Source organism: Protopterus annectens, chromosome 16.part0, assembly GCF_019279795.1.
Source record: "Protopterus annectens isolate FY-2018-M chromosome 16.part0, PAN1.0, whole genome shotgun sequence".
In the NCBI taxonomy this organism is placed as follows: domain Eukaryota; kingdom Metazoa; phylum Chordata; order Ceratodontiformes; family Protopteridae; genus Protopterus; species Protopterus annectens.
The window spans coordinates 518382174-518405195 of record NC_056750.1 but is presented as its reverse complement, the minus strand read 5'-3'; the positions used below and the strand labels follow the sequence as shown (position 1 = coordinate 518405195).

The window sequence follows — 23022 nt, the reverse complement described above, 5'->3', positions numbered from 1 at the left end:
AAAGTGAAACAAATACAAGTAGACAAACATAACTAAAATACAATACCACTCCCAATATATGCAAGAAAGAGCAGACACATTTACCAACATTCATACAAGGAAATAATACCCTCCCCTGAATTAAATTAACTACCCTATTTAAAGTAATACAAAACACACTACAGATTAAAATGCCTAAGCTATTTGTCTAACATTACACTTGAGTGAGTTAAATACTGACTATGACTGTAACAAATATTGCACTTACTTGGAATATATCTAAGTATATATTGCACAATTACACAAAAATATACTTATTGTGTGTACAGACTTCTGGGACTAGTGCCAGAGTTCAGAATTTATCCTTACATCTTGGTGAGTACATTCACGTGGTGGACCTTGTTTTCACAAAATCTCACCAAGATGACACTGATATACAGATTATTTTATACAGCATATATCACTGACAGATTTAGGTTAAAAACAAAAAAAAGACAACTGGGTGTACAAGGCCCAAGATAAAAAAAAAAGTGCCTAATCCTGGTTTTGTGCACTGGTGCCAGGATAGAAAAAATGACAGTGTATAATCCTCAAGACGTGGAAAGATACCTACAATGGAGTTAGGCCAGGCTCAAGAGGAGGATGGCCCCCTGTAGTAGAAGGAAATAGTCATCCACAAAAAACACCTGATAGGCTAAAAAGAGCCACAAAGATGACTGAGTAGACTACTGGAAATAAGGGAGAAACTATACATTGTTACTATTATTCAATACGCCCAACATTTCCAGACAGAAGATATTCAAAAAGATGAAATAAGAGGAAAGAAAAAAATACTCGCACAAGAAAAACAGTCAAACACTTCAAATGCAAATGTGCATTCGTTAATACAACAGATTCATGAAAAATATTACACAGACAAAGAAACTTTGGGTCACTTGGAAAAAAATAAGTTACAGAGGAGTGCGAAAATATAAAGAACAAAACCTACAGATTTTTGAGAGGTATAAAAAAGAAACATGGACATGGGAAAGGAAAAGACATCTGATATGGTGCAATATTTATGCAAAAGAAAAAACAAACTAATCAATAGAAAAAAGGCACCCAGATATGAAAATTTTAACAATACAAAAATAAGATCACAAAGGCGGAACATAGAACCGAAGATTAGTAAAGCAGAAGTTAAATCTATAGAAGCTGAAGTTATGGAATACCTGTGAAGTAAATGATTTAGTGTATAAAGTCTACTACAGGTTATGTCACAGCATGATGGAACAGTAGGTCCCTAAATTATGGAGAAACAGGTAGAGTGAGAAACATCTGAAGAAGAAATATGGGCATGGGAAAGAAAAAGATTTAATACAGTGCAATATTTATGCAAAGCAGAAAGCAAAACTAATCAACACACAAAAAGCAGCACCACAGATATTTGAAGAGAAATACAGGCAAAGACATCTGGATATGGAAAATGCCAATACAAAAAATAAGAAAACAAATGGGAAAGTAGAAAAGAGGATTAAGTAATGGAGAAGATAAAGAAATAGAAACTGAAGTTATGGATTACCTGCGAAGTGAAGGATTTAGTGTATAAAATTCAACTTTGGTAACACCACAGCAAGACAGAAATATGTGTCCTCAAATTGGGGTGTGGCGACAGTGGAACAGGAGGCATCTGGTCACTTGTTACCTAAGGATGCTCTGGAGCCAGGGTTGCCAGACGTCCCTATTTGGGCGGGACTGTCCCAAGATCAGCAGCCTGATCCCGAGTCCCGCCCTGCCGGTTTAAACCCCGGCCAGCCTCCGCTTTGTTTTTTTTTTTTTTTTTGGATTGTCCCGTACACCTGGCATACGGGCCAATCAAAAATTGCTAAACACGGAGCTTCTTGTGTTCGGCATTAAACACGAGAAGCTCCGGGTTTAGCAATTTTTGATTGGCCCATATGCCGGTATACGGGCCAATCAAAAATCGCTAAACACGGAGCTACTTGTGTTGAATGCGGAACTGCAATGCATTAAACACGAGAAGCTCCGTGTTTAATGCAGAGCTACTGAGTGAGCTCAGTTCTTTAATGTGGAACTGTGTTCCGCATTAAAGACCTTTTTTTTTTTTTTTTTTTTTTGGGTCTTCAGTTGCCGAAGACCTTTTTTTTTGGTCTTCACTTGCCGTGAGAGACCTTCTTTTTTTTTTGTCCCTAACTGGGGGGCTGGAAATCTGGCAACCTTGTCTGGAGCCTTCGGTGAAACCCAGTACAGGGGTTCAGTTACAGCTGCACAGCAAGGGAAAGAGCAGGAAACCGTGGCAACTCTGACACAGTCAGTGGTGTGGAGTGATAGGCCAGTGAGTTCTCATATAAAAGAGCAAAGGATGACGCAGGACGGAGCTGAAGAGAATATGTCACAGGAAAATGTGATGAAACTTTTTGTAGAATGTCCACAGGAAACTGAGCAAAGAATTGTGCCCTCAGTTTAGAAGACAATGATCTAAAGGAAAAGTTGCTTGATTTAATACAGGTGAATAGACAAACAGTAAACTCAGTTAAGCAGAACACTCAAGCAACCATATAAAAATCAAAGAAATATAGTACTGTATGAACAATTTAGTTTTCCATGTGTTGCACTTCTGTTTTCCACTGTAGAAACATACCTTGCATTTTCAAACAGAGTTTTTAAAAAAAATGATACTAATAAATTCACTCTTTCCCCAACATGAGAACAAGTCAAACCAAACAAGTGAAATCACTAAAATGTCAACACTCACTCCATACTCGTTCTGTCAGTTTGCATTAGATTGCACATTCTCTCTCAGATATCTCACAAAGACAAGAGTCTCGTCAGCTTTCATACAAGCATTCACTCACATACACTCTCTTCAACTTTCATACATCTCTCCAATCTCTCACACGCTTTCGCTTCTGCTTTCACCTCTCTATTCAATTCATTCAATTCCAATCCACTCAGCATGCCACTGAACTGAAAACCGTTCCGTGTGCCACGCTTTCTAGCGGAAATAAAAGTTTAAAATATTATTGTTCCAGCCAGAATTTTAGTTACTGTATTTCAATATTAAAATCAAATCAATACATTGTTCATGATATGGTATGGTAGAGTATAGTGTAGGGTACAGTATCTGTCAGGTTTATTTTTAATAGTAACTCTCAAGCAACCAGAAACTATATTTATCAGGTATCTACCAATCCTCATGAGTCCTGGTTAACAGAGTTTATTGTATTACGACAGAGGAAAGAAATAGACTACAGAAAGTAAATAAGAGCCAAAATGTTAGAAGTCTGATAAAACAGATGAACACAGTAATCAAGACTATTAACAGAAATTCATGTAGTATAACAGAAGTAAATATGATGCATTACTTTGCAGCTAAATTAATAGAAAAAAGTTACTACAAAAATGCAGAGCAATAAGGGAAAGGAAGAGAACAAATACAACAATGCCATCATCAAAGCATCAAATAGAAGAAAACTATAAAGCAATTAAGAGAAGGAGTGTCAATTTTAGAAGAGTAAAGAGGAGGGAAGAGTTTAATAAAAATACTTAGAAAGATAGAGGCGATAAAAGCAACATGCAGTATCTGAACAGACCAGGATCCATCACACACTATTGCAAATAATAAACTAAAGATATCAGTACAAGTAGAAAAATTTTGAAGACATGCAGATAAAAATAAATGAAGTACAAAATAAGCAATTTATTGATGACCCAAAAAAGTTTTATAAAGAACTGGGAAACAAAGCAAAAGGAATAAAAACACCATGAAAAAAGACATATGTTGTAGGACTATTTTATGAAGACACTATGGAATATAAATAAACCAAATGGATAGTACTAGTAAAAAAACAGTAAGGAGTTCAAATGTACAGGGTATGAAATGGGATGACCTAACGGCAGGAGAAATTGAAACAAAATTAAGAAAAGCTCCTAACTGGAAAACCCCAGGCTCAGATGCAGTACCTAACTTCTGGCTAAAAGTTTTAACATCTTTACCTGAAGATTTAGTCCCGAGTAAGAATTACTTATATTTACATTCTCAACAGACACCAACCTGTTTAACAGGAACCATGATACTCCCGCAATGAGATTGAACCTACAAGCCATCCTAACAACTACAGACCAATAACTTGCCTTCTGACAATGTACAAACTTTATACTGGAACTGATGCAAACAAGAGTTTATATAGTCACAAGAAAATTCAATCATGGTAATAGAACAAAAGAGTAACAAAAGAAACTCATACGGAACAAAGGATCATTTGTTGTTAAATACAGCCATAATTGAGAATTGTAAAAAGGGGAAGAATGTAAGTATGGCGTAAATAAATTACAGAAAAGCATCTAGCAGTTTCATGGATAAAGTATTGCTTAAAGATGTATAAGATGCATCCTACATTGATCAATTACATTACAGTGACCGTGAAACAGTAGCAAACCACAACAAAGAACAAATTATTATGCCATGGATAAAAATTCAAAGGGAAATATTCCAAGGTGACTTAGTCACCACTACCATTTTGTCTTGCCGTTAACCCATTAAGCTGTTTACCTAACAGATTAAGTCATGGTTACAACTTGGCTCTCAGAAAACATCCAAGTGTAAAACTTATCTTTTTGTGGGTGACTTAAAACTGTACAGTTCATCACATGAGGTTTTGAAAGTGCAACTGCAAGTGGTTAAAACTTTCTCAGATTATACAAGACTATCATCTGGTCTTAATAAATGTGCGAAAGGAACACAAAGCAGGAAAGCTACAGCACCAAGAAAATATCAATCTGGGACAGGAATGTGATATAAAAGGAACTTGAGTAGGAAAGAGGGTATAAATATTTGGGAAATAATGAAGGGTCAACAATAAAATATGAACAAATGTGAAAAAACTTAGTAATACTTCAGAAGACTAAAACTAATAATGAAAACAGGCCTGGCATCTAGGAACAATTTCCAAGCTATAAACAAATTTGCTCTTCTGTTTTAACTTAGTTTACTGTGACTGAATGGCCCCCAAAGGTACTGAATCAATTGGATAGGAAAACAAGAAAAATGATTTACAACTTATCAAATGATATATATAAAAAAGAAGTTATGTACTCACCATAATGTTCCATCTGAGAAGTTGTACATTTGTCTTCAACTTGTAGAAATACGACTCCGTGTCGGATCCGAGCTGGCAAAGATTACAAGCATCAGCTCAGAGCTCCAGGCTCCTCCCCTTATCCATAATCCAACTCCCTTGCCATCCATCCCCAGATCTAATTTGCTGAACTTACACTTATAACCCGACCTGATAAACTTGTGACCTATACTTACAGCCCGCAGGCTGAACATGCGCCAAAGGTCCGGGGGAAGGAGGGAGGGGGATGGTTGAAGACAAATGAAGTACAACTACTCAGATGGAACGTTATGGTAAACACATAACTTCTTTATCTGAAGCAGTTTACTTCATTTGATCTTCAACCTGTGGGACAGAGTCCCCAGCTACTAAACTCCTGGGAGGCCCTCATGGAAGGATATTCCTGAGCACCGCAGTGCCAAAGGATGCACTCCTTCTAGATGTCAAATCCAATTTATAATGGGAGATAAACGTATGAGATGAGGATCAAGTAGCTGCTGAGCAAATGTCATCTAAAGATACCCTAGACCAGAAAGCTGCAGGTGTAGCCATGGACCTGATGGAATGAGCTTTAACCTGACCTGGAGGAGACATGCCTTTGTCCGTGTAGACCTGCAGGATGCATGAAGAAATCCATCTAGCTATCGTGACCTTGGAAAGAGGTTTGCCCAAAAAGGGTCCATAGAACGAAACAATTGATCAGATTTACGGAAATTTTTTGTCCAGTGTAAATAAAATTGTAACAGTCTTGAACATCCAACGTGTAGTTTGTATTCCATTTTGTTGGTAAAATTGAGAAAGAACACAGGCAAAGTTATAGTCTGATTGATATTGACTGGTGATGCCACCTTAGGAAGAAAGAACAGATTGGTGCGAAGGGAAACTCTTATCTTTATGAAAAATCATGCACGGACATTTTATGGACAAGGCCTGCAATTCCGAAACCCTCCTAGCAGAGTTAATAGCGAACAGAAAGGCTGATTTAGACAATAGAAATTTTAGATCAACAGTAGTGGCAGGCTCGAAAGGCAGAGCGACCAGAGCTTGAAGAACCATAGTAAGGTCCCACAAGGGGATAGGATCTTTGACCGGGGGGGGGGGGGTAGCAAAAAAATACCCTTAATAAAGGCTTTACACAGTCTAGAAGAAGCCAATGATGCAGAATTCTCGGCCACATGAAAATGAGAAATGTCAGCCAATTGAACTTTGACAGTAGAAGAACTAGCTCCGTGTTGGAAAATATCAGCTTGGAAAACAAGAATAGTGGAAATAGGAGCCATGAAAGGATCCAAACCCCTCTGAGCGGCACAAAAAGAAAAACGTTTCCACTTGCTGCAATAAACCTTTCTGGTTGAAGACTTATGAGCAGCTACCAAAATAGACTTAACTGAGGAGGAAAGTCGGGGAGTCTTAGCGATCACGGGAACGAGAGCAGCCAAGCCCTGACCTTCAGGTTGTCCAGATTCGGATGAGGCACCCCCGATGGGTGTGAAATCAGATCCTGAAGGGGATCTAGGATCCACGGTGGAGCCAGAAGGTGAGACCAAAGGAAGGGAAAGCATATTTGGCGAGGCCAGAATGGGGCAAAGAGGACCACCTTGCGCCCCAGTCGACAAGCTTTTTTGCAGAAACCTTGGGATGAGAGGGACTGGAGGGTAAGCATACAGAAGACCAGGAAGCCAAGCATGAACTAGAGCATCTCTGGGGGGACTCCCCTGGCAGGGGGTTCAGAGCGAAAAACTTGCTGCACTTCTAATTGGAATGAGATGCGAACAGATCGCAGCAAGGTTGACCCCACTAGCTGAAGATCTGTTCCGCTACTGACGGATTCACAGACCACTCGTAAGGCATCAGAATGGTCTGACAGCCTGTCTGCTATAATGTTGGACCATCCCGGAATGTGCATTGCAATAGGAAAGCGACCGGTGGAGATCACCCATTCCCACACTCTCATGGCCTCACGACAGCGGGGATAAGATCTGACCCCTCCCTGTTTGTTGATGTACCAGACTACCGACATGTTGTCTGACTGAATAGCAATCATCCCCAGAGGAAGAATGGCATGAAGAGCCTGCAACGCTAGAAGAACCGCCCTCATCTTTAGGACACTGATATGCAAACTGGTCTCCATGGGAGACCACAGGCCTTGGAATGTCCTGCCCGAACAATGCCTCCCCCCCACATCCAAGTTGAGAGGCATTCGTGGTCACTGTGGCTTGGGCCGCGGCTGTAACAAAAGGTCGTCCCTCCAAAATGTCCGGAGACCTCATCCACCATATGAGGGACAAGTGACACACTTGGCTTAGGAGGACAGGATAGGTTGGTGGTAAATAGTACAGTTTTGTACCTACCATAAATGTAGATGTCCGATAGGTATGCATCTGCAGTCATAACATATGGATTGTCCTGCCTCAGGCAGCCCTGCGGTCGGCCGGATTCCAAAGTCTGGGTCTGGCCTCGGCTGATGTCGCACTTTCCCCGACGTCAGAGCTTCTGGGGTATAAAGGCATCAGCCAACGCCATTTTCCTCAGTGTTTCTTGCCCCAGATGCCAGGTGCCCTCTAGGAAGGTTAAATTTGGATAAATGTTGAAAATTCCAAACAGTAGCAAACAAAATATATATATATATATATATATATATATATATATATATATATATATATATACATATATACATACAAACAAATACACCATAATAGATTCCCCCAGCTAGCTGAAAGAGGGGTAAGCACCCTAGGAATACCACAGAGGGGAAGAAGGGTGGGTAATCCTGACTGCAGATGCATACCTATCGGACATCTACATTTATGGTAGGTACAAAACTGTACTATGTCCTTCAAGGATGCATCTGCAGTCATAACATATGGGTAGAATACCATAGCCAAACTGGGGGAGGAGGTACCAAGATAATGATGGTGTAGTCAAGATCCCCTGTAAAATTGCAGTTGCAAAACCTGCTCGGCATCTGGAGTATAAAGGTAGATTGTAATGCTTGGCAAATGTATGCACGGAGCTCCAAGTAGCAGCTTCTAAAATGTCCTTGGTAGCCACCCCTCGTAGGAAAGCTGTAGTGGTGGCCGTGGCTCTTGTGGAGTGAGGCCTGATATTTTCAGGAGTTGTCTTTCCATGAAAAGAGTAGCAGAATCGAATGCAATTTCCTATCCATTTTGAAATTGTCTGTTTGGATATTGCTTTTCCTTGCACTCCAGTTGCATATGCTACAAAAAGTTGGTCAGTTTTTCTGCTGGTTTTAGTTCTGTCCAGATAGTAGCGTAGTTGTCTGTGTACATCCAGGGTGTGCAATAGTTTTTCCCCCGTTCTGTGGGTTAGGGAAGAACGTAGGCAAATGAATAGCTTGGTTCAAGGATACCCTGGATACCACCTTTGGCATGAAAGTAGGATTGGTTCTCAGAGACACTCTATCCTGGTGAAAAATAAGGAAAGGCTGCACTGCCATTAGTGCCTGTAACTCGGATACCCTTCTTGCTGAAGTGATTGCTAGAAGGAAAGCAGTTTTCCAAGATAAAAACTGTAAGTCTGCTGATGCTGCTGGTTCAAAAGGGGGTAGCGTTAATTTTTCCAGCACAAAGTTGAGATCCCATGTAGGCAGAAGAGGTTTCCTTGGAGGTTTTACATTTTTGATCCCTCTTAAAAATTGTCTGAGGAGAGGTGAGAGAAGATAGGAGAATCCATGTTGTACTCTGCTGAAATTGCTGAAGCATGAATTTTAATGGAAGAATAGGACAGGCCATTGTGGAACAGTTCTGCTAAGTATTCTAGGATGTGTGCTAGGTTTGCCAGTGTGACATTTGTACCCTTTGATGCACTCCAAATGAGGAATCTTTTCCATTTTGCTGAGTATGTTTTTCTTGTGGAGGGTCTGCGAGCCTCCAGGATAATGTCCTTGACCCTCTGAGATAAAACAGTTTGGTTTTGTTTTAAGCAATTTTCCAGGCAGTTAGCTGCAGTGTTTTCAAGTTTGGATGCAGGATCTTGTAGTTGTTCTGCGTTAGAAGTAAAGGCCATAGGGGTAGAGGCCATGGGTTCGTCCGAGACATGCTTCTCAGTAGCGGATACCAATGCTGCCTTGGCCAGTCTGGAGCTATCAGAATCACCTTTGGCTGTTCCTCCCTGATCTTCAGTAGAACTTTGTACATCAATGGGAGAGGTGGAAAAGCATACACTGTTAGGGCCTTCCAGCTGAAAGAGAGGGAGTCCACCCTCCAGGCTTGTGGGTGGTATACTCTTGAGCAGAATTTGTTCAGTTGGTGGTTGAGTGGGGAGGCGAACAGGTCTATCTCTGGCATTCCCCATTTGTTTAAGATTTTGAAGATGTGTGGATGTAGCTTCCACTCGTGAGCATCCGTGGTAGTTCTGCTTAAGCTGTCTGCTAGTGAATTCTCTTTTCCTGGTACGAATTTGGCCTGCAGTTGGATGTTGAGATTCAGGCCTAGGTTCCAGAGATCCATTGCCATCCGGCATAGAGGGTAGGAATGCGTGCCTCCCTGTTTGTTTATGTACCACATGACTGTGGTATTATCTGTCCTTATCAGCAGATGTCCTTGCTGGAGGAATGATTTGAATGCCTCGATTGCATGCTTCACTGCCAGCATCTCCTTTAGGTTTATGTGCAAGTTCAGCTGGTGTTGAGACCATAGGCCTTGGATACACTTGTCTTCCATGTGTGCTCCCCATCCTAGGTCTGAGGCGTCCGTGGTGATGGTCTGCCTTGGTTGTGGTTTGTTGAAAGGCAACCCTCTGTTGGTCTGGCAGGCCTGAGCCCACCACAGGAATTCCTTCTTCAGGCATGGAATGATTGGTATCATGGTTTCTAGACTGTGTCTGTGTTGAGACCATACATTCCTTAGGTACCATTGTAATTTCCTCATATGCAGCCTGGCATGCGGGATCAAGATTATGCAGGATGCCATGTAACCCAGGGCCTGCAGGACTTTCCTTGCAGTAAGCTGAGTTTGTCTTGTCAAAGCCATGAAGTAGACTGGGAGTTGCTTTTGTTTTTCTTCTGTGAGAAAAGCCATCTGAGTTATTGTGTCCAGATACGCACCCAAAAATGTTATCCTTTGGGATGGCACTAGTCTTGACTTCTGGATGTTGACTGTGTATCCCAAGGCCTGTAACAGGTGTATGACATAGGCCAAATCCTTTATTAGTTTTGTCTTGTTGTCCGCTTGTATTGGGCAGTCGTCCAGGTATGGGTAGATTTGAATTCCCTGAAGCCTGCAATGTGCAATTACTGGTGCCAGGCATTTCGTGAATACTCTGGGCGCAGTAGATAAGCCAAAGGGCAATGCTGAGAATTGATAATGCTCTGATCCTGCAAGAAATCTGAGGTGTCTTCTGCAATCTGGTCGTATAGGGACGTGCAGGTATGCCTCCTTGAGATCTAGAGTCACCAGCCAAGACTCCTTGCCCAACATGGGACGAAGTTGCTGTAGGGTCAGCATTTTGAATTTTGGCACAATGAGATATGTGTTTAGTGCGGACAAGTCAAGAATAGGCCTCCATTGGGTTTCTTTTCTTGGTACAAGGAATAGTCTGGAGTAAAATCCTTGGCCTTGTTCCATAGGTGGTACCCTTTCTATTGCTTTCATCTGAAGTAAACTGTTGATTTGCCTTAGAGCCTCTGGCTTCTGGTTTGGTGGAAGGTTTGGCATTCCGCTCTTTTTTGGTAAAGTGTGGAAGTGAAACCTGTATCCTTTGTCTATTGTTTGCAATGTCCATTTTTTCTTTTGTAATGCAATGCCAATTTTTCGAGAATAAAGCCAACTTTCCGCCCAAGGGTGGTTCCACTTGTTCCCTGGTAGGCGGAATCAGAGCCAAGTCATTGTGTCTGTCCTGTGGAAGTGGTTGTAGTTGTAGCTGTGGCAGTACTCCTCTGGTTGGCAGGTTGCCACTGACGACCGCTGTAGGCACCCTTTGATTGACCTCTGCCTCTTGGGCGTCTATTCCTGCCCCTCTGTGCTCTGGAGGTGTCTGGAAAGGACCAATTCTTTGAAGGCCAGTTTCTGCTGAACCTCGGAGGTTGGACCTGCAGAAAATCCTTTACTGTTAGCACAGATTTTGCTTTTTCTTCCACTTTCTTTAGAATCTCCTGTGCAGGGGAGCCAAATAAACTGTTTCTCCATTGGAGCATCTAGGAGTTTAGCCTTGACATGGTCTGGCAAGGATTGCCCTTTTAGCCAGGCATGCCTTCGAATTACTGCTCCAGTCATAGCTGATCTAAATGAAGCCTCCAGTGCATCATAGCCACATTTTAAGAAATGATTACTGACCTGCTGAGAGTTGTGTACCAAATCCTGAAGGGACTTACAGTCTAAAGGTTCAGGAGAAGAAAGCTTTTTATTCAGCTGATCTAACAAATATTCCTGGTACTGTATCATATGGAATTGACAGTTTAAAGCCCTGGCAGAAAGAGTAGCAGATGTATAAACCTTTTTTCCCCATCTCTCTAATGCTCTTGACTCCCTTTCAGAGGGTAGAGGGTTTTTGGCAGTGGCAGCCGCAACACCTTTTGGGCCCTGAGAAATAGTTTCTGGGTCTGCAGCATGGGCTTTATACAAGTGAAAGTGAGAATCCGGGACCCTGTAATATCTGTCAGGTTTGGCAGGGGCCGGGGGAAGAGAATCAGGGGCAGAACTGACATCATTATATGCATCATCAACTACTGTTAGCACAGGTGGTATGGCTAAAGGCCTAGGCTGTGGCAAGTGTAAAAAGGTCCTAAGTCTTTTTCTAGAATCAGAGAAATCCTGACCCTGCCATTGAAAGTTTTCCCTCATTGAGTGTAAAGTCTCCCCAAAGGAAAATTCTTCTGGAGGGGAGGCAGAGGGAATAGAGTCTTCGGCATCTGAATCCTCATAAGGTGAGTATGGCCCTTCCTGATGGTCTGATAAATCAGATCCATCCGAGGAGTAATCAGAGGAGAGAGGCTCAGGGGGTTCAGTCCTAGGCCTTTTGTCAGGAGGAGGTTGAGAGGCCCTATCTGGGTGAGGTTGGGAACCCCTAATCAGAGATATAAGGTCCTCAGCAAGGCTGAGAATCTGAGAACTTGAGGAAGGTCTCTGAGAGGTAGATTTTGCAGGTAAAGCCTTTGAAATTTTAGCTGCTTTAGCCCTGGAGAAGGCCTTAATAGACATAGAAGCAGGGGGCCTAGCTGCCCCATATGCAGGAGTAGAAATGTCCAATGGGATGGTGTCGGACAATTCTTGTGCGCTTGCTACTTCAGTAGGGATTTCTGTAGCCGACTCAGCCGGGGCCTCTCTGGCCTCGGTTGTCAGAGGTATGATTTCGGCAGAAGTAAGGACCGAGGACTCGGTTTCAGCCGAAACCGAGACACTCGCGGTAGGCCTAACCGTGGTTTCAGCCAAAACCGTGGGCCGCGAGTGTCGGTCCTTTTCCTTGCGTTTTTTGGCTAAATGTGTAGTCGGAGTCTCTGACGGCATTTTATATGCAAAAGCGGATCCAAAAAACTCTTCTGCAAACTCCGACCGACGTCTAAGAGTCCGTCGGTTGAAGGAGGCACAGGCTAAACAAGCTGATACGTCGTGGTCTGGGCCTAAGCAAGGAAGGCAGTAAGAATGGAAATCCTTATGAGGTATTTGTTTCCCACAAGTTAAACAATGATTTACTTTGTCTGACATCGGCTGAGGCAAGAAAGAGTCCCCAACGGGGTACTTAGCTTTTTTAGAAGTCTTCGGTAGCTGAAATCTCTGGATCTGACCGACCGGCACTTTACAGCTTCTGCTTCGGGCACCGCGCGGCAAGAAAGACTGAGGAAAATGGTGTCGGCTGATGCCTTTATACCCCAGAAGCTCTGACGTCGGGGAAAGTGCGACATCAGCCGAGGCCAGACCCAGACTTTGGAATCCGGCCGACCGCAGGGCTGCCTGAGGCAGGACAACCCATATGTTATGACTGCAGATGCATCCTTGAAGGACATCCAACAGGGACCACTGAACCGCCAACGTCCAATGAAGAATCCGCATGTGTAGTCGGGCACATGGAAGGAGAGTTATGGTCGCTGCCATCGAGCCTAAGGCCATCAATACAGATTCCGCTGTCAGGAGATGAGAATGGTAAATTAGGAAGACATGCTTGCTGAGGTTTTGAACTCTCTCAGAGGTCAGGAACACTTTGCCCTGGAGTGTGTCTATCCTGGCACCAATGTAGTCTATCACCTGTACAGGCTCTAGTAGAGATTTGGATGTGTTGATTGTGATACCCAAACTCAAGGCAAGTGCCAGAAAATAGTCCCTAGTTTGGGAAAGTAGACGCCTGGTGGCAGCAGTAAAGAGCCAATCGTCCAGGTACGGACAGACCTGAACCCCTGAAGCCACAGGTGAGCCGCTACCACTGCCATCACTTTGGTAAACACCCTGGGGGATGTGGTGAGACCAAAGGGTAGGGCTCGAAATTGGTAATGACTGGCCCCTAGCTGGAAGCAGAGGAACCTCTTGGAGCTTCTGTGCATCTTTATGTGATTGTAAGCATCCCAGAGATCTAATGAGCACATCCAGTCGCTCTCCTGCAGGTATGGCATGATGGACTGTAGTGTGACCATCCAGAACTTTTCTTTAGCCACTGACAGGTTTAGGGTGGAGAGGCCCAGAATGGGCCTTAAGTCCCTAGTTTCCTTTGGCACCCAAAAGAACCTGGAGTAGAAGCCCAATCTGGACTGATCTGGGGGGACGGTTTTGATGACTCGTTTTTCTAGCACCTTGGAAATTTCCTGTGCTGCTGTCTCCCTTTGCATGGATGGAACGTCCGGGAGGTGTTTGGGAGGGGTTGGAGAACCCACAAAGGGGATAGAATATCCTCTGGATATGATTTGCAGCACCCAGCGGTTCGTTATGGACTTCCAAGCCACTGGGTGCAAGGACAATAGTCCCCCGACTGCTTCCAGAGTAGAGCAGTCGGGCAACCCCTCAGGGTTGCTGCCCAGGTCTGTCCGAGAAAGGTTAGAGACTCGAAGTTTAGCTGACCCCCTCGGCCTCTGGGCCGGCGTCCATTCTGACCCCCTCTGCCTCTGGGGGAAGAAGAGCCCTGAGTGTCCCAGAAATACTGAGACTTCCAGAACCACATCATCTTTTGCCCTCTCTGGTTCCAGGAAAAGGACCTTTGAGGATTAGAGAAGCGGATCCCGACAGCAGACAGTGTCTTCCCATCCTTCACACTCTGGACTAGCGTATCTTTGACGGTCTTACTGAACAGAGTCGAGTCGTCAGAAGGTGCATTGGCAAAGGACGCCTTAAAGGGTTCGGTAAATTGGCACAACCTGAGCCGGGCATTACGCCTCAAGGAAATGCCGGACCCAGCCGCCTTAGCCGCTCCTTCCATTGCATGGGAGAGGAGTCGCACGGACGTATTAGATACTGCTCTCAAAGTGGCCATTTTCGTGGAGAACAAAGCCTTGTCCTCCTGCGACATGGACTTGGGTGGAGACTCCTCCAGCTCCTTCACCAGGTTGCGATGGGAGTCTCACGACATGGGTCAAGTAGTTGAACGCCATTATTGAAATGGTAGCTGAAGCATACACCCGCTTCCCTAGCTGGTCCATCATCTGAGACTCTCAGTCAGGAGGGTGGACCGAGAAACTTTCTTGAGATAATTCTCTTTTAGTGGCTGCTGCTACCACCATGGAATCCACAGAGAAGCCCTTGTTCCAGGAAGGCCTGTCTCTATAGGGGGACTAAAAATCTTATCGGGGCGCTTGGGGATCGTCTCCACGGTATCAGGTTCCTTCCACGCCTGTGAAGTGATCAAATCCACTAAAAGATCTGTGGGGGGGGGGACACACCCAAGACATAGACGGGCCCGTGCTGAAGTCCTCCAGAAACACAGACTCAGAGGAGGGCTTGGGGGCAGACCAACCTCCCCGATGGCGCAGGATCTCCATGATGTCTCCAAAGGAGACATTGGGAGGTTTCCTTGAGGAGCCCTCCCCCTCATCTAAGTCTGTGTCCTCGGTTAGGGACTCAGGGAAGTCCAAGTGCCTCCTCTTACATGTATGCTTGTGAGGCACTTCTCCCGTGGGACTCTCTGGAGAGTGCTCGCAAGCCATCTGTTCCTCTGGGGGAACCACCGGGGCCCTTCAGGCACGGATGTCCCTCTGGTAAGATGATGGGGACCGCAGACAGAGCCGAAGGGGTCTGGGTAGAGCTTGAGGGGGCTGTCAGGGGCTTCGATCCAATGGAGAGGACCCGTTCTACCACATCGAACGCTGAAGGACAGCGGACCTCCTGTGAAGCCAGTAAGGGGGCCGGTCTCCTCAGATCCGTGTGAGAATCGGAGCCAGACCCGAAGTGGACAGAGCTCCGACAAAGGAAACCTGGACAGATGCTGGAGCCTATGGAAAAGGTTCCACGCCCTCGGATCCGACCCCCAGGCTCTGGCTCCAAGAACGGCTCGGATCCAAACTGGTCGGACCCCCATCTGGATATGCGTACGGATGAAGCACCTCATCATATTACCCAGATCCGTGTCTGAGAGAGACCGGGTGGACAGAGAGGAGGCCACACACTCTGACCGGGCAGGTTGGGGAGCTAAGCGTGCCTCCTCCGGCTCCAGGGAGAAACTCTAGAGATCAGAGCAGGGGGGAGTCACGGATTCGAGCAGATTTACTAGGTGATGCAAGGTCTGGAGACCTCTTCCTCTTCTCTTTCGGCCTCGACTCTCTCCTTCCTCTGCTTCGCTACCACAGGCTTAGAAGTGGGAGTTTGAGTCCCAGCCTGGGAGGGAGGGGAGGCCAGAGGCAGAGAAGTGGGGGAGGCAGCCACGGCAGCTGCCGTGACTGAAGCAGAGGATGGAGGATCAGTGGCAGGAAGAAGCCCCTTGAGGGTCAACTTGGCCTTTCTATCTTTCAATGCACGGAGGTTAAACCCCACACAAATGGCACAGTCAACATTACGGTGGGCCACACCTTAACACAGTACACACAGAGTGTGGCCATCCGCTGGGGAGAGCTTATGGCCACACTCTGTGCAGCACTTAAAAATAAGCTTTTCAGCCATCCTAGGGAAAGAAAAGAAAAAACTTTCAACTGAAACTAACACACACCCACTCACCACACAGACAAACTACACTATCTAAAAACTACTACAAGCCTACACATGAAGCCAAAGCAATGGGAGGGGAGAAAGGATACCTATGCTAAGCTAAAATGGCTAATAAAAACAGAAATTATTAACTTACAATACCAGAAAAATACCCTGCTAACTGGAGCTTCAGAGACACGATGCTTCACAAATCGCAGCAAACGAGATCAGGAGATGGAAGGCAAGAGAGGTGTATTATGGGTAAGAGCAGGAGTCTGGAGCTCAGAGCTGATGTTTGTAATCTTTACCAGCTCGGATCCAACACAGATCTGTATTCCCACAGGTTGAAGATCAAATTAAGTAAACTACTTCAGATTCAGTGTGTACAAAGACTATATATTCCTCGTTCTGAAGGAGGCTCAAAAGTGATTAGGTGTATAAATCTACAATCGTGGGACTTTAAACATATCTGCTGACCTCACCAGATCCAAACATACTGAAAGTTTTAAAACATGAGAAGTCTAACATGACTTCCCTGATTAGTTGAGCAGGAATTTATCACCGTCAAGCAGGAATGAAAATCAAACCAAAAATACACAAATGTCAGGCAAAGAAATAATATAAAGAGAAGGATCAAAAGAGAAGGCAAGAAATATGGAAAAGGCTCAAATATTCTGCAAAGTACAGAAAATCCCTGGAACAACTTCATGTTGATCAGAATGTAATGCAGGAATGGTTAAGGAGAGGTGAATTTAGAGGACAACTACAGGAAACTGCCTAACATTTCTGTATTTGAACGTTATTTCTCCCCCTTGCTAATCATCCCGTCACTTTAAAATGTCATTCGGTCTCTATAAGCATTTTTTTCAACTGTTTTTGATGTTACTGATTATCATTTATCGGTACTGCAATCCATTTTAAAGTCCAACTCGCTCTCGCACCTGTTGGTTTCAACAAGTCGCCCATTAGAAAGAGAACTTTTCTGCTTAATCTACTTCTACACGCCCACTCTGTTTTTTTTTCGCCTGCTACATGCCCACTCACTAATTATTCATGACTTCCCCTCATTTGCACTCTATCATGCCCTTCTAAGTGCATAAAACAAGCCTTAGACACAGGCAGTAACTTCTCATAAATCTGTTGCTGCACATCTTTATTTCTGTATCGGATCATTCCGATTCTACGGACTTCAGACATATTCAAAATCTACACTAAGAGCTGCAGTTTTGTGGTGAAATACCAAAAAAAAAAAAAAAATCTCGGAGAGCTTCAGGATCATCCTGCTTTTTTTTTTTTACCTTTTGAGTATTTACAATTACATGCTGAATGGGGAATAAAGACTGACTTGTTTTCTAAATTCGATACTGAAGATAGGCATAATGTGCAACTCTGGATGTTAAGTGGCAGTAAGGTATAAAATAGCTACACTACATTTTTTTAAAGAAATCAGAAAAGTTGATGGTATTAGAATCAGTTACATGTATGCTTTTGCTCTTGTACTTGTGATTTCTGCATGCTGCTTTATTCTCGTCTGTAATTTTGGAGATCACTTGCAATCTGGGCTGCATATCTGCATTTTTCCTGTTTGCTGGATCGTAATTCTGTTTACATATTAATTTATTTATTATTGTACATTTCTTTACCATGAAATTAAAGTGGATAAACGCAGACTTTAATTTTAACTTGAGGGTTCAGTTAAAACAGGTTTTTGATGTGAACAATTATTTTTTTAGAAATGTCATTTACTTGTTCTCATCCTGAAAGTGTGTTTATCTGTATAAACGTCTAGAAAGAGTAATTATGCAGAATGCATTTACTTTGGATATGCAGTGTAATAACTGTAGAGCAGAAGTGTCTTATCGGTTAATCTGTTTTGTCGTACATTTAGTTTTGTAATGCATTTCAAAAGAAAAAAAAAAGTTTTTGTCTTTTTTACTGTAAGTTAAGCTTAGAAAATTTATTTATAGTTTAATATATTACATACTCTTGAGGAACAGTTGGCATAGGGGAGTGGGCTGGCACAATAGTAGAGGTCTTTGCTTCAACCATACAAGGTACAGGGTTTAATCATGACCTCTGTTTGTTGGCTAGGCATGTAATACTCAGCAGAGTAATAACCTAGAATTTACCTATGAAGCTGTGAAATGACTCTCCAAAGTATTGCTACCAAATTTCAGTTAATGTTTGCTGTCTTTCAACCAGTTGAAAAATAAAAACAGATGTATGTTTTTATCTGTTGTTTTTATCAGAATTCTTGAAACTGTGCATCACCTAAGGATGCTGTTTTGCCCAAGTGTGTTTCAGTACATAATTACAGCCTATTGGAAATCCATTACTTCTGTAATTCCCAGATTCTCTTCCACGTGATTTGTGAATAGTGTTTTTAATGTAGTTCATGTGCTTCAATGTTGTGTGAGTGACACATATATTCAAGCTTTAAACATCAACTTCCTCGTTCTGCTGTGTTGTAATAGGTTAGTATTGCATGCAGCCTGCGTATTATTACAGTGTTTAGAGTCTTCTCCAGGTTATTTTAATGTGGAAAGTAACCACTGTCTACCACGTGCTGAACATGTATGCCAAATGCAATACATTTTTATGTGGACCATAGCTTCCTACTTTTTAATGTCCCAAAACTTTTATTCTGATGAATGCAATTTTTTCTAGTCATTTGAATGTGACTGTATTTGGTGCAATATTTTCTGGTAATTTGAATGTGACTGTATTTGAAAAGCGATGCACATCATTGCGTGCAACAGTGCATTACTTTTATCTAATATTTGGATTTGATCTATCAAAGATACAATGATGAACTACTTGCTTGAAGACATATTTATATACTACATTCCACTTAGGGCATCTGTTCGGTTGGTGGTGATTAAGAGAGTTTTGTAGTGTGGTTGGTAGACTAAGTTTTGGTTTGAGATGGCTTTCATTAATTACTTTTTTTTTTTAATAAATGTGTTTTAAAATGTTACATATGGAGAATATACAAGCTCAAGGGAACAAGTCTCCCCAAGCAGCTGTTTGGCTAAAGTGTTATTGCTTTTGAAATGCTGCTGCATGATGGCTGTGCTCTTATTTTTGCACTGTAGTTTTATCATTTCATAAAAAAAATATATTCTTCTTAAAATCAGTAAGCATATTAGTTTTGTGCCTTGTTCTCATTACCCACATGTGTCGTATGTAATAGAAATGTGCGATATGCATGGAATGAGTCTTGCGGATATGTTGCGTCTTGTTCTCATTACCCACGTGTCGTATGTAATAGAAATGTGCGATATGCATGAAATGAGTCTTGCGGATATGTTGCACATATCATTGTTATATGCTGTAGTACAGTTACGATGTGTAGAAAATCATGAGTTCAGTGGCCCCTTTGGTATGTACCTTAACAGCTATATCCAAAAATTTGAAACTACCCATAGTTTTCACACTACAAGAATACAGGGCGTAAGTAAAATGTCCTATGCTGACTGCCTCAAGGCCCTGTCCATGTATTTTGTCTCCTACAGACTACTGAAGGGAGAACTAACCTGGCATACAGGCCATTGCCTTACTCTACTCTGGACTTCATGCATAGCCACAACAGAATCTGCACACGAATTGCTGGTTTTAAGGACTTATCCCTTACATGTAATATAAATAGGACCTGCTGGTGAGACAGGTCTGTTAACCAGAGACTACCCTGTCTCTGCAACAGTATCCCTATCCATGTGAAACAGATGCATGTTCTACAGGAAATTCATCCCTGGTTTGGCACCCCTGTCTAACTGACACAAGCAATCTATAAAGGGTTTATCTGCCAGGCCACTGTGTGTAATTATTTCATCGCCCAAGCCACGGCTTACATTTATCAAGGCTATCTGAACTTGTCAGGGATTTGTGATGCATGGCTAGGCTAGACTTAAGGCCATTATGGTCACAAGCCTAGTAAAAACTTATGAAGCTGTGAATGATTGAGATGTACTTGCATATTTCAAAGCACAGTCCATAAGGTGCATATGCTTTATAACTTGCCTGTAACAACTAAATTCACTGCCCAAACCTTCTACCAAGGGTAGACATTACTTTTTTTTCAAGTAAGGAAATCAATAACTGAATGGATAACTTCATTAAGTAACTGAAAAATTACACAAGAATTGAATAAATGTATATTTACAAACAGATTATATTTTCTCTCAGTTTATTTTCATGTTTCAACACAGGCAGCCTCACTAATTACATTCCTTATAACTTATACTTGAGCTATCATGACTTACTGCATTGATTAATAATTAGTTAAATAAATTACCTAAATCAACATAAAATATAATTGTACTTATTCAATATTCCTTGTACTACTGGCCTCTTTCCTGGATATGCATATTAGATGGAAACTTAGCACACATGAAAATGTTTACAATTTTTATATTTTTCAGGAGATGGCATACTTCCAAGCACCAAGTAATACTGGACATATAGAACGGCCTAAAAGGTTTTGTAATGGACAACCTAATTTCTAGGAATTATCTAAAACTTGCTCTTTGTCAGTCTGTAAACTTTGCTAGGTCTACTGGAGTCAGCATTTTATTCTCAGTCCACTGGTTTTTCCCATGTTAGAAAACCTGATGAATGAATAAATATTATTTATTGGCAAATGCATTGCATTCTCATTTTCCTCTTTCCTACATAAAGGCGGAAAGGAGTTTAAAAAGTACAGTTTTGTACCTACCATAAATGTAGATGTTCGAGGATCCACATTGCTGCAGTCCTAACTATTGGGTAGTCCGCTGTCCAGTCGGCCCGAATACCAAAGTATATGGCTGACGTCGGTCAGGGCGCATTAGACTGACGTCAGTACGTCAGGGTACTAATGCGCATGACCGACGTCATATCCTCAGTCTTTTCTTGCCCCAGATGTCAGAAGACCCTAAAAAGACAAGGCCAAATATACCTGCACCAAAAATATGTACAATATATACAAAATTACCAGAATATAACCTTACCTACACAACCACCCCTAAACACAGAGGGGAAGGAGGGAGGGTAAATTGGACTGCAGCAATGTGGATCCTCGAACATCTACATTTATGGTAGGTACAAAACTGTACTATGTTCTTCATTCCACATTGCTGCAGTCCTAACTATTGGGTAGAATCCCAAAGCAGAGGTAAGGGAGGCTGGCAAATCATAAGGAAGCAGGAGCTAACAACATGCCTTGCAAAATAGCTGTGGCAAAACCAGCCCTAGACTTAGAGTAGAGAGGAAGGTGATAATGCTTAGAGAAAGTATGCACTGAACTCCAAGTAGCTGCCTCCAAAATATCCTTAGTTGCCACCCCCCTTAGAAATGCTGTTGAAGTGGCAGTAGCCCTAGTGGAATGAGGCCTAATCCCAGCTGGAATCTCCTTGCCATGATGGGAATAACAAAATGCAATGCAAAACCCAATCCATCTAGAAATAGTTTGTTTTGACACAGGCTTGCCCTGCGAACTCAAAGCAAAAGAAACAAACAACTGCTGAGACTGCCTAAAATCCTTAGTCCTGCTTAAATAATAACGCAATTGCCTGTGTACATCTAAAGTGTGCAAAATCTTTTCCCCTTTATTTTGGGGATCTGCATAAAAAGTAGGCAAATGAATAGTTTGGTTTAAAGCCACACTAGAAACCACCTTAGGCATAAAGGAAGGATTAGTACGTAATGATACCCTATCCTTATGAAAAATCAAAAAAGGCTCTACCGCCATAAGGGCCTGCAACTCAGAAACCCTTCTTGCAGAAGTAATGGCCAACAAAAAGCAGTCTTCCATGACAAGTATTTCAATTCAGCAGTAGCCATGAGGCTCAAAAGGTTGTAGAGTAAGTTTCTCCAACACAAAATTGAGATCCCAAGCAGGAGTAGGAGCTCTACGTGGGGTCTTATATTCTTTGCCCCTCTAAGAAATTGCTTGAACAAAGGATGCGAAAACAATGGTGGGTCACAATCATAGTGAGCTGAAATTGCTGCAGCATGAATCTTAATGGAAGAGAAAGACAAACCTTTGTCCAATAACTCAGTAAGATATTGAAGAGCCACACTCAAATTAGGCTCAGAAATCTCCAAATTGTTTGCTGCACTCCAAAAAAAAAATCTCTTCCATTTTTCTGCGTACACTTTCCTTGTACTAGGTCTTCTGGCTTCCATAATCACATTTAAAACTTGATGAGGAAGTTGAGACCTGCTGTGTTTCAAAACAGAATATGCCAGGCTGTTAGATGAAGAGAGTGTAGCTTGACATTGAGCAGGTGACCGTCCCTCTGAGACAACAGGTGTGGAATCAAAGGTAAAGGCCATGGAGGCTTCCTTACCAGACTCCTCAGTAATGGGTACCAGTGTTGCCGAGGCCAATCTGGAGCTATTAAAATCATCCTTGGCTTGTCTTGTCTGACCTTCAGGAGCACCTTTGGGAGAAGAGGCAGAGGTGGAAAGGCATACACATGAAGATTTTTCCAACTGAAAGAAAGAGCATCCACTTTCCAAGCTGTGTGATGAAACCTCTTTGTGCAAAACTTTGGCAGCTGGTGGTTTAGTGGAGAAGCGAACAGATCTATGTCTGGAGTTCCCCATGACACTGTCAATTTTCAAATACATGAAGATCCAGTTTCCACTCGTGGGGATCCATGATTTGTCTGCTTAACACATCTGCTAAGGAGTTCTGTGCTCCTGGCAGAAACCTTGCCTGAAGAGTTAGTTGCAAGCTGAGCGCAGTCTCCCATAAAATCATTGCTTGCCTGCACAACGGGTAAGAATGTGTTCCCCCTTGTTTGTTGATGTACCACATGACAGTTGTGTTGTCTGTTAGAATCAACACCTGCCCTGGAAGAAGTAACTCCTTGAAAGCCATTAATGCA

General features: G+C 42.7%; 1 protein-coding gene across 1 annotated transcript in view; it reads right to left on the bottom strand.

Moving 5' to 3' along the window:
• SPTAN1 (spectrin alpha, non-erythrocytic 1) overlaps positions 1-23022 on the bottom strand; it is a gene marked incomplete in the record, with an annotated part of 2849969 nt that overhangs the window by 815065 nt on the left and 2011882 nt on the right.